The 12,337-nt window shown below is 43.9% G+C and overlaps 1 protein-coding gene across 1 annotated transcript in view; it reads left to right on the forward strand.

The window, feature by feature from the left end:
- Nucleotides 1-12,337, forward strand: part of ARNT (aryl hydrocarbon receptor nuclear translocator) — a 173,475-nt gene that overhangs the window by 16,790 nt on the left and 144,348 nt on the right. The window lies entirely within an intron of this gene.

Below are 12,337 nucleotides of genomic sequence, written 5' to 3' on the forward strand. Positions count from 1 at the left end.
TGCCAGACCTGTTAGGAGGCAACCGTGTCACGAAGCCCACCATGTTTGGGGCCTGTCTGGGAAGACACCAGACTGGCCCCGCTAAATTTTAGTTAACATTTGCATGTGACAGTTGAGGCCTCTTTCAAGTATGCCCCAAGTTTTCTATGAAAAGTCCCAGCAGACCTGTCAAAAAAAATGTGATATTCAAGCAGGACTTGACACTTTAATGTCAGAAGGATTGTTCCAACTCCCTTACATATTTTGCTTGATTCAAAGGGGTCATCTTTCCCAATTCAGGTCAGTTTTTTGTTTTGCTCCTGTGAGCAAGTTCACATACCATTATTTAAATGTGAATAACTGGCCAGCCTAAATGGGAGAAGAAAATGCATATTTAGCTTCCAGGGTCTTTAGACAGGGCAAAGGTAATTTTTAAAAGGGGACTTTACTGTTCAATTTAGAAAAAAATCAAAATTCCCCATTTAATTGAGTTTTAATAACTATTTAGAAATAGTTGCTTCATTATTGTTGTAGCTAGTCCGGTATCTGAGATAGAGGATTAGTATTTAATATTGCATTCCTGTGTGTTCCTATCGAATAGCCAAACCTGCTACGTGAAAATAGCTTTAAGGGCATTTTTTCACTGTAATGACATGTTTAATGTTAACCTTTTTATTTTATGTCCTTTTAAATATTATGCACCATGCCTTATGGACAATAAGGCCTACTTATAAATATTTAAAAGGAAGATGTGGGATTTCAAAAAGTTATTTTGATAAGTCGAATTTACAGTTCAGCCCGATACAGCCAGGCTAATATTGGCAGTCCCACTGTCATGTTTACATTGTCACTGTAGAGGATGGCACAAGAGGTGCAGCAGTCCGCTTGTGACTTTAAATTACAGGCACTGGGTACACTTTAGTGCCACATACTAGGGGCTTGTAGGTAAGTTTAATATGCAATCGGGTATTCCAAATATACCATGGTAAAAGGAGGAACACAAGAACTTTACCACCGGCTAGGAGCAGTCAAGTGCACAGATTTCAGTAGACAGCAAAATGTTAGGAGTAACCTAGCAGAGCATATTTCCAATAACTAATGAAAGCTCTCTTGCCTACATATTTGCTATGACATAGAAATAAAAGTGGGGCTGTACTGAATCAATGGAGTTTCAGTACTGTCTGCCTTCCATTTTTTTGGACCTAATGTACTTTGCTTGCATGCGATAGTACATTGATTTCAGACTAATTGATGGTTTTTATTTCTCTATCTGAGGTCCGTCATTAAGCAAAATTTGTCTGTATCCAGATATAGAAATGTGTTTGACACATTCCTAGGCTATAACTCTCTAAAGGACTTTGGAATTGCTTCTAACTTTACTGGAACAAACTTGTTATAAAAGTTGAAACAGATGTCATGTCCTTTTCTTTGTTAATTTGCTTTTAAATGAGTAACTCCTCTTCTTTTTTTTAATATAAAATAGGTTGATTTATACTGAAGATTGGCTGCTAGAGTCTCATTTAAGTATCTGTAAATAACTTAAATGGATAGAAAAAGCGTATCACTTTTTTGGTTTTACCAGGTTACATATTCTGTTTTACCAGACCAGTTACTTTATCTCTTCATCTTGAGCTTGTCATTGTCTGAGCAAATTGTTTGGCTCGTAAATGTGCTGAATTGAAAACAAATGTTAAGGGCATTAGCTTGCATTACACTGTCCTCTATACAATTGTTGTACAACATAAAGGAACATTTTTTTGGGCCATGTCAATGTTGTAGATTAAAATGCCATACTTGTTCCATAATGTTGAATATTTGTATAATGCTTTATAGTGTCACACAGTGCCCTGAAAGTGCTAATGTTGTATACATGAGGGATGGAATAGGGGCAGAGATGATAGGACAGGATTTGATGTGCATGGCTGGGCCTTCTTAAAGGGTAGCAACGTGCAAACATGGAGCCAGTGTGGGAGCAGCTGGTTTTGGGAATATGCTTGGTAGATAAGCCGGAACGAGTCGGTAGAAGGTTAAAGTAAGGGAGTAAGTGAGGGGAATCTACAATGATAGAGTTTGAAATTGTGATTAACTGTTGGACAGGTAGCCAGACTGGCCAGGAAACTCTGCTGGAGGCAAACGACTGCTTCATCACCCACTCCACAGTGTGTCAGACAGATTGTGAATGAAAATTCTCTATAATAGATGCACTTTCTTGTGTGACCATCTCTGTATAGGGACTGGATAGGAGGGAGGAGTCAATGATACTTATTTATTTTTCAAAACATATTTTTTTTCATGCGGCCCAGCCTTCTAGGATGAACTTCCTACTTTTTTGTGGAGGCTTTCTTCACCAAAACTCTTTTCTTTGGCCTTAAATTTATGGATGCATTCTGCATCTGGAAACTAATGGTGTGATTGCATCCCTTGTCTCCCTTCATGTTGTTGTCCTCCTCCTATATTTATTTGTTACAGTTTTTATGGAGAAGGGCCCCACACACCCCTGCAAGCATCTTTCCCTCTATTTAGATCTCGCTTACAAACTGGTTTTTAGCTGTATGTTGTCTATGGACTATTGTGGTCAATACCAACATTTAAAGTGGGGTTTGATTTAGCGTGTTGCCCACTATTTTTTGTGTTTTGTGTACAACCCATTTGCTTATTCAGTGGCTTTACTCCCTCTTTTATGTGTCCATCCCTTAGACCACAGCTTCCTTAGCATGCTATTGTTTAGATTACTTGTATCCTTCCACGGCTTCACAAGAAGAATCTGCTTTTTACAGCTCTTTTTGGGAGGTAGGCATTTGTTATCTTGGGTCTTTCTCCCCATGTTCTGCTTCTCCTCCACCAGACCACCAAACCTCCCCACCTCCTTCACTCCATCTTGTTTAACCTCATACTCATGGATTTGAATCCAGCAGTGTGCAGTCAACCTTTCACCCTTCTCAAAATGAGCACAATTGCGTTGGGTTACAATGATTGGTTATTCCACCCACAAATAATTTGTGATGAACAAATCCTTACAAAAACGCATTTTATGCTATGTTTTATTAGATGTGAGATAATGAGCAGTGCTGAAATTGTGGTTGAAAAGTGGTCTATTTTGAAATTTGGAATTGTACAGTAGTCTCAAGGCTTACGTTAGACTCTGTTTGTAGCCACGTCATACATTACATCCATCACCACAGTAACCAAAGTTTTGTTTGGGTTTTGTAGTGTGGTATACCCATGTGCCCATCCCAGGACAATTTGTTTTCTTAAATGTTTGGGATCCATTTTTAGGTCGAGCCTAGCGCAGCGCGCATGCCCTGCTCTAGGAAAACGACCTCTTGAAATCACTACAGCTTTTGTGCAAGCTCGTTTGTGTGGTGCTCACAAGCTATTGGCCTTTGCATCTGGCTTTCAAAATTGAAAGCACGCAATTTGCCAAGGTTTGTGGATTTTTGGCAAATGTTTCCTCCCACAGCATACAGCTTTCAAGTGCATCCTGGGTGCATCTGTTTCCAGTTATCGTGCCCGTGCTTGTTTATATTTGCCTGTCTCGTGGGCGCGTTAATTAAAAACAGATGGCAGTAGCGTTTACTTGCGGTCACGTTTACTTTTGTTTCCATGTGCCTGCTCGCACTGGCTTGTTAAGGAAGTTGTCAGGTATGCAATCAACAGGCATTGCAGGGTCAACAGTAAGTAATCCCAGGTGAACAGTGACAGACTTTTAGTCTCAACGCAATGTAAAAGTGGCGCAGTTACTGCCAGTCTTGCTTCTCGTAAGCAACGACTAGAAGTACAAAGTGTGTGTTTACGCACCGCTTGCAGGTTTTCAAAACTCACAAATAAAAGGCATTGTCATTTACAGTGCCAATAGCTCAAACTCTCGCAAAGGCGAGACCTATTGCATTGCAAATGCTTGTTACCTTTTAGGTACCAGATTCCTTTGGCTAGAGTGCTGATGCTTACAATGGTATGAAGCATAATGTATTTGATGAACAATTGAATAACTGCCTTCACAGTGGTGGCTTATGAAAGTCTGTGTCTTAGCGAGCAAACCTTTGTTCGCAAATACATTTTGTAATTTTCCACAAATGTAGATTAGCCAGAAGAAATGGTCTCGGGTAAAAGAAATATTCAGCACTTTTGAGTGATCACTCGCACACAGTGTGTGAAAGCTTCTAAGGAACAGCACAGGTTAAAATGTCCCAGTTAATTTGATCCATGGTACCTATCTAGATACATGTTCAATTTTTAAATACAATGCAATATGAATTCATATCATCTTTGCATGATTACAGTTGCAGAGTAGTTTATCTGTGGTGCTGCATTACAACTCAGTCAGTATGTAGTATTATGCATGCGCCCGGGAGATCAAGGATGCATTGGAGTGTGTTTGTTAATTTACCACTGTAGATATATTTTCACTTTAACTGAGACACCAACACTTGATTGTTACAGCAGTTGTAATTGAATGTAACAGCAGTTGTAATGGAATATAACAGCAGTTGGCCCCTTCATATCACGATAGATAGAAGAAAAAAAAACATCCAAATTAAATGTCTAAGGCAGGAGAGACAAGTGTTTGGTGCTGTCTTCTTCTGTGTAATCCAAAGCCAATATGATGTATATTACAGAAGAGGTTTATTAAAATATTCATGCTTCCAGCCACCTTCGGCTGACCCAGGACCATCTCTCCTTCAAGAAGCAGCTCAAGACCTGGCTGTTCGAGCAGTGACGCTCCCCTCTCCCCCAGCGCCTTGAGACCCTCCCGGGTGAGTACTGCGCTATACAAATGCACTGATTGATTGACCGTGCACAAAATAACCTAACAAGAAACGTCATGCTCTCGAAGTGCCTTAATTGGTCCGAGGGTAACCTGATTCATCTAACCAGAGCACTAGTGAGAATGTTCCTTTTTTGCCCGCCTCTCAGATCTCGCTATCTGGTTAACAAAAACTCACTACTATACATGTCGCACAGCTAACAAATAATTCTCTGCCATCCTAGGTCAAAAGGTGTAATTTTCATCTAGGCTAGCAAACGAATGGCCGTGACCACTGTTGAAGAAGGCCTCTTTGTGGAGAGAGCGAAGGGGCCTTTGCTAAAGCTGTACTCTGCTCTACAAGTTCTCCTCTTGTGTGCCTCTGGGTCTTGATATGCTATCGAGCCTCTGACGTGCAGAGAAGGTCAAAGGTGTCGGTGAGAGCAATTACCCGTTAACAAGCCTCTAACAATTGCTGGAGTGAGACTTCAGAGGGAGTGGGGGCTGTTCGACACCGAATGGAGAGGACGAAGTCTGTTGTGATGTACAGCTCAATCCAGTATCCTTGACCGCATGGTGACAATCAGAGTGCCTGTCATAATACCGGGCATGAGCGGGTCATGGCGTGGAACTGCCATACCGTTCTCTGTGTGAGGTTGAGAAGGCAATAATTTCACATACAAGTAAGTCTGCCGATCGTACTGTAGAAATTACTTTTACTCGAACGTGCGTAACTCATAGGTATACGGGGATATGTCTACCTACGAGTTAATCACGTTCGAGTAAAAGTCAGTTCTGTTGCGCGGTAGGCAGACTCAAGTGTTAAAGTATTGCCTTCTCAACCTCACTGTCAGGTGCGCCACAAGCTTACCTCTGCTTGTGAAGCAATTCCGCAGAGACAACAAGAGCCACCGCCCCTGTACCCACCTGACCCTTGTGGACTGTGGTACCCAGCAGGGATGAGATGGACGCAGGGAAGGGAGCCAGGAAATAACGTAGAGGCTTGGTGTGGGTGTGGAGCTGGGGTAGACCGTGGCGTTAACTGGGTAGACCGAAAAAGACCTGATAAGGAAAAGCCAACCCCTCCCTCTGCCCGCACAGACCCTAAACACACACAGAAAAGGACAAACCTGTAGGAAACTCACCAGTGCTCTTGTTAACCTCCGCACTCCTTGAAGCAAAGAAAACCAAAAGCAAGGTTCACATCCAAGCTGACCCCCTACTAGCGATCCTGCACGTAGCAAAGACCAAGAAAACCAAAGGCAAATAGAACACACAAGCTCTCCAGCGCGGTGTATTCCAAGTATCTCCTACTAGCGCTCCTGCGTGTAGCAAAGGTAGAGAAAAGCAAAGGCAAGAGAACACCCAAGCGCTCCAGCGCGGTGTACTCGAAATGTCCCCTACTAGCGCTCCTGCTCGTAGCAAAGGCAAGGAAATGTACAGGGAATGAGCAAGCGCTTCAGCGAAGCAGGAACCAGAGTGCGCACCTGCTCGGTGCGGGTCTTACATCTCCGGGCTCCTGAGAACAAACGGCGTATCCGGAAGCAGGAAGGAATCCGAAGCACTGAGCCGGCGGGAAACGCGATGTTTAAGCGTTTCCCCCGGAAGTGCTTCGGTGTGGAAGGTCGGCATCAAAAGACTGTACCGTGTCCTGACTTCCGCCCAGAAGTGAGTATCCGGCGTTCTGTGTGTGTTTCGGCCGGGAACGGCAAGTGCCGCGAACGTGACACACACGGAGAAATGTGCATCCCTTGGACTCTTAACATGGCAGTAGAAGTCTCTCAGGTCACCCTGCAATTAACGCTGGGTGTGTCCGAAACCCTTGTTCCACTGCCTGAAACAGTAGTTTGATTGCCGCCACTGTAAAATGTATATGGTGCATCAGCGAAATTTTTTTTTTTATAAAGTAAACTCCCACAACTTCATGACGGAAAAAAGGGGCAGGGCGTAAAAAAAAAACAGGAACACCCACGAATCTGCTCCGAGAATGATTGCCACATCTCTCTTCCAATGGCTAGCCTCCATTTATGGAGCTAGCCAATGGAAGAGAGAGGCGAGTTAAAGCCCCATACTGGAGTTTAAAAAATTTCGCCTGCGCGACACTGCTGCGCAGTGAACGCCAGGCGAAACCTAAAAAGTGCCATCAAGAATAAAGCAGGGTTGTTCTCTTAGTTCAACATTGCTCCTACGCATAGTCTGCCTGATCACGATGCTAAGCTATGGTGTCATCCAGAGACCATAAAAAGGTTCATTTGAGTGAACAGAATGTTTTGCCTTCAACCCAGTTCTACTGCTGGGCCTTCTATTTCTCAAACCATCAGTATCTGGGAGGTGACTTGCAGGCCCTAATATACGTAGAAAAATATAGTCGGAAAAACATATTGCAAATTAGCCGCAATCATCAGCAATTACGTACTGCAACACCAAATTATTTTTAGCAGTTTCCCGATTACCTTAATGACTGGGATATTTTAGGAGTGACAATAGCTCCTTACTGTGCTACATGTGCAGCAGCGCAGCCTGGCTTACGCGTGAACAAGCCAAGCATTGTCTGAGAAAGCTGTTTGCAAACAAGTTTTCGGAAGTGCGTGTTGTGTTCGATAAACTGTTCCTTCTGTATTGCTATTACACTCTTATTCAATAACGCCAGTTTTTGGAGAGGCTCTCTTGCTTCTTGAAACACTACCCAGAAACCTTCTTAATAATCTACAGCAGAAACTACCAGCCACTGATTCCCAACGTCGAGAAACAGTCTTCAATTTTTAACAAGTTACTTCAAGAATCATCAATATCACAGAGGCCTCAGACGAGCTGCATGTGCACAGGAAAGATCCTGGGGAAGAAGAGTAGTAGATAGCTACTATCAACAATGAAGAGTAGCCAATGCCGGCCATTTAAAGGCCTTCTTCAGCATTAAAGACCTGAGCTGAAGGAGAGGGCCTTTAAAAAAAAAAAAAAGGAGCAGGCCTTTAATGGCCAATAAAGCCTGCTACGGAGGGCTCTAAGGCTATTAGAACATTCTGCCCCTAGAGGGCAGAATGTTCCAATTTGTAAAACAAAGGCCTCCCAGAGTCCGAGGGGAGGAAATCCCCTTGGGTTTGTGAAGCCTTTGTTCACAGCAACAGCTGTGAACAAACATTACAACGTTGATGCTCTGGGCTTCTACCAGCCATTAGAAGCCCGGAGCACTCATTTGTCTTCAATTGGGCTCCCAACATTCCAAAGTTCTAATATGGGGTTTTAACGAGGGACTAGAAAAGGGAGATAGTTCTTGATCAATGCATCTTTGACAGTCTATGCTGACACAAGGCAAAGCATTTGGACCTGCTGTGATCAGCAGGAGGTATAGTCCATTGGCTATGATGCGGGCCAGGGAGCAAGTAGACCTGGTTTCCATCCTGGGCTATAGCAGTGACCAAACAGTGTGTAATACTGGCAAATCAAGTTAGCTCACATGCCCAAGACAATCTACAAAAAAAAGTAATTTATACAGGAAGCACTGTCTTTGTATTTTACCAATCACTCATCTATTTTAGTATTTCTACACATAGGGGCATATTTACTAATAGTTCATGCAGTTTTGCAAGGCAAGTTGCTGCGTTGCGTGGATGGGAGAGAGCTGAACAGTGCCACATTTACCAATACATCTGAGCCTTTACATGTAGTGCCCGTTTATCTTACCAAGTCCTGCACTGTTTGGATAAATTATATATATTTTGAATAATAACTTGAGAATCAGTATTTTCAGTCTGTTATTAGCTAAGTTAAGTCCTAATAATGCCAAAGGAAAGGTGTACAATCTATTCTTGATCAGAGGATTGCTGGCTAGTAATGCAGTGAAAAGATTTAAGGCCAGAATGATTGGAGATGCGCCCAGGCGCCCGCGAGAAGGTCTCTTTTGTCACCCTAGAGGCCTTTAAGAAGCAGCAACCTCTTGGAACATTTAATAGCCTCCTCTGGAGTCTGATCCTGGTACACCCTGCAACATCCCATCACTTAACCCAAAGGGGTGCACAAAATCAACAGGTTTCTAATACTAGAAGTAGGGGCTACCGGGGGGACTCCTTGTCATCAGCACCACCAGTTTCCTTTCACAAATGACTGGTTTTCAAGTGTGTTAGTCCAGCTGGTTCAATGGGCCAGAACCAGGACTACAATTCCCAGAATGCACCAATGTTTTTAAATTAACTCCTAGTAAGGGGGAAAAGGTGTGTAGAGATGTGATCACCTGCGCTTAGATTGTTAGCGCACTGACCAGCAGTTTGAGGTTCGGCCACCCACAATGCTGTACAACCGTGTGCTCAATTTTCTGTTTTCCAAATAAGTCAGGTTAGAAATGTTATGAAATTACTCAACACAGCCATGTTTCCCGCCCAGCCAGCAAATTTGGTATTGATTTGTGATTCAGACCCCGGGGAAGGATTCAGTCAAATCAACACATTAGATTAATGTATGGCCCAAGAGAGAGATTTGTGCAGTCTTTCATCGGAGTTTACCTCGGGCAGGGAGTTACCTCTAAACGAGGGCGCGGGCCAGGAAAAAACTAGTAAAAATCAAATTCGCTTATAAAAGTCAGAAATGTGACCTGTGGCAGGAAGCCATTGATAAAATATCAGAGAGCCAAGCAGCCCACACACCGCTGAGTAGCCCATGCGCTGCAGGGGTGGAGATCCGATTGCTCCTCTGAAGGGGTGCAGGGTGCAGGCTTTAATCACGCCTGTGGCTTGCAGGGAGCAGCCCAGCTCACACAAAGCATGCATGAGTGTTTCATTCAAGCTCAGCTGCTGTTTCCCCCTGAGTCTTACTGAGACACAGACTTCACATCAGCCAATCGGTAGCCCCACCCCGAGCCTTATATAGGGAAGGATATAAAACATGTTAAATGAAGAAAAAAAACAAAAGCAAAGCAGGCTTCATTAAATAAATAAATAAATAATAAAACACATGTTTGATATTTGATAGGAAAGGATGGAGGAACATTCAACAATGGATTTAAATGTCAATGAAAATTAATTAACTCGGTGTGGGGGCGGCGTTAAGATTCCATTTATAACTAGGCCACCCCAGAATACTATTCAGCTTCTAATGAAAATATATTTAAATCACAGGAGAACACAGACAAATATAGCAATTGAAGAATTTTTTTTGTTAGCAGAGTACCAAAAAAGGCCAGCGACCTGGCTGATGGGTAGGAGAACAGCGCCCACCCTCCACTGGCAGCGGGGGTCTTTATTTCTGAAGGAGTCTGGCTCGTGCGGTTTTAATTTTATATGAATGCAGCTTCAAAATGGACTCTCGAGCAAGACATGTGCTGTTTTATCTAGGATTACAGCAGCTGGCCCGGCTCGCGGCGGAGTCCGAGCACTCTGATCTCTCGAGGCAGCTTTGTGGCGGATGACCCTGGCGTGCCACGAAATGTCAAACGTCTGAGACACGCAAAAAATACATCCACCCTGAGCCCTTTACACAGTCAGTCACTCCCATAGCACCGCCAATCACTCCCATAGCACACCAAATCACTCCCATAGCACCGCTCCACCTGGCCTCGCACCACAATGAATGGGGGGAAGATTCCCCATCAGGTTGCCGAGGCACCAAAATATTCACAGGGTGGCGGAAAGGAGAGAGCAAGCCATTGACTGGAGGAAAGGCAAACACTAATCAGCCAAGGCATCGAGCGGTGACAGCCTGCAGGGCACGCCGAGGCTGCAAACCCCGGCGTGCAGCAGCAGCGTGCGGGATAAAAATACACACGCACCAACCTCTGTATTATCAGAAGCAAGGATTCGGAGACAAGAGAGCGTTGCACACAGAAGCAGCAGGCACAATGAACAAGTGACAGCCTTTCATAGTAACACCGATGCCTCAAAGCTGGGAGCGCCCACACGGACAGCGGAAGGGGGGGGCAGGAACGGGCACACGGATAGCGGGGGGGGGGGGAGCGGGAACGGACAGCGGGACATAGCGCAACCCACCCCTGAAAACGACACTTCCAAAATGGCGAAAACAAAGCTTTAAAAAAAAACACCGCCGACCGCCGCAAGACGATCGCAAAGGGGCGGGATGAGTAAAAATTGCGGGAACGCCCACGAATCTGCTCCGGCAATGACGGACAGATCTCTCTTCCAATGGCTAGCCTCCATTTATGGAGCTAGCCAATGGAAGAGAAGGCGGGACAAAGTGCCCATACTGTGAAACATAAGATTTCGCCTGCGCGAAACGCTGCTTGCGCAGCTGTTCGCCAGGCGAAACCTAAAAAACATTTGTGCTCATTTTCTGTTCTTCTTAGTGACCAATCTAAGATAGATCAGTAATTAAAAAGAAAACCAAGCACCCCAATTGTTTTTGTTGGTGTGAAATTCATGATGAGTGCCCCTACAAAATGATAGCCATTATAAAAATGGGGTGACCCAATAGTGGTCGTGGACCTGGGTTTAATGTGGTACCAAATACAATGGTCTAGACCTATTTTGTAGATGATACAAATCACAACCTACAATAATTACTTAACCAATAATTTCCTGAGCATATACACTGTTGGCTCACAGTAAGTGATACAATCCGTCTATTCTTGTGTGACTCGGGATCCAGGTTAGATATGTATGGGCGTCGACGTTTCGACCCGTCTTGGGGCTCAAGGTGTAATTGGGGGCCTCTGCCTGCGGGTCTTCCTCAGAACGGTGTGGGACAACCTGATTAAGGCAAAAAGCGTCTTTCCAGTACCTCGTGCGGAGCGCAGATGCCGGATATGACTTAAAAGCTCGAGCATTAATTGCCTTGGAATTTGAAGCCAGTACTTTACCCTTCACCAATGGATGAGGACTCTTTTTGCCCTAATTAGGCGGGAGGCTTCCCCAGACTCCGCAAAATCTAGCGGGTTGCCCCACACTGTCCTGAGGAGGACCTGCAGGCCGCAGCCCCAAGACGGGTCGAAACGTTGACGCCCATACATATATAACCTGGATCACGAGTTCCCAACTGTAACGTGCCACACAAGAATTGATTTGTGTATTTCGAAGTCTAATGTAATTGGATTTGGAATGATAAGAATGTGGCCAGGTTGAAAAGAGACTGAGATTTCCTTATCAGTCTAACCAATGAACAATTGTAACCATTCCTTTTATCACATTATCTGAATTTCTATTCACCCTTCCAACACTAGAGCGCTCTTTCATTCTGCACGTTCCCTTGGAGCAACTTCTCCCTTTCCCACTCTGTCCTTTTGTCCCTTGCAGTAAGGAATCTATTGTTGTTATGATGGAATAAAACCTTTGTTTTTCAAAATAATCTGGTTGTTGCACTTCAGTAGACTGATTGTATCAATTACTGTGAGCCAACCGTGTATATGCTCAGGAAATGATTTTTTTAAGTAATTATTGTAGGTTGTGATTTGTATCGTCTACAAAATTAGGTCTGGGACCATTGTTTTTCTTGCCTACAAAATGATACACACACGGGAAGCTGTCTTAAAAGTATTTTGTTTTTTAATTGAGCCATTCTCCACAGCATCGTTGTGCAGAGAGGATAAAGATCATTGTTCTATTTTGTTATTCAGGAGCATCCAATTGCATGTTTAACACTTTATTCTAGCTTTTTTGGGCAGGTGGGGTGGGT

This window comes from Lissotriton vulgaris, chromosome 12 (assembly GCF_964263255.1).
Source record: "Lissotriton vulgaris chromosome 12, aLisVul1.2, whole genome shotgun sequence".
Lineage (NCBI taxonomy): Eukaryota > Metazoa > Chordata > Amphibia > Caudata > Salamandridae > Lissotriton > Lissotriton vulgaris.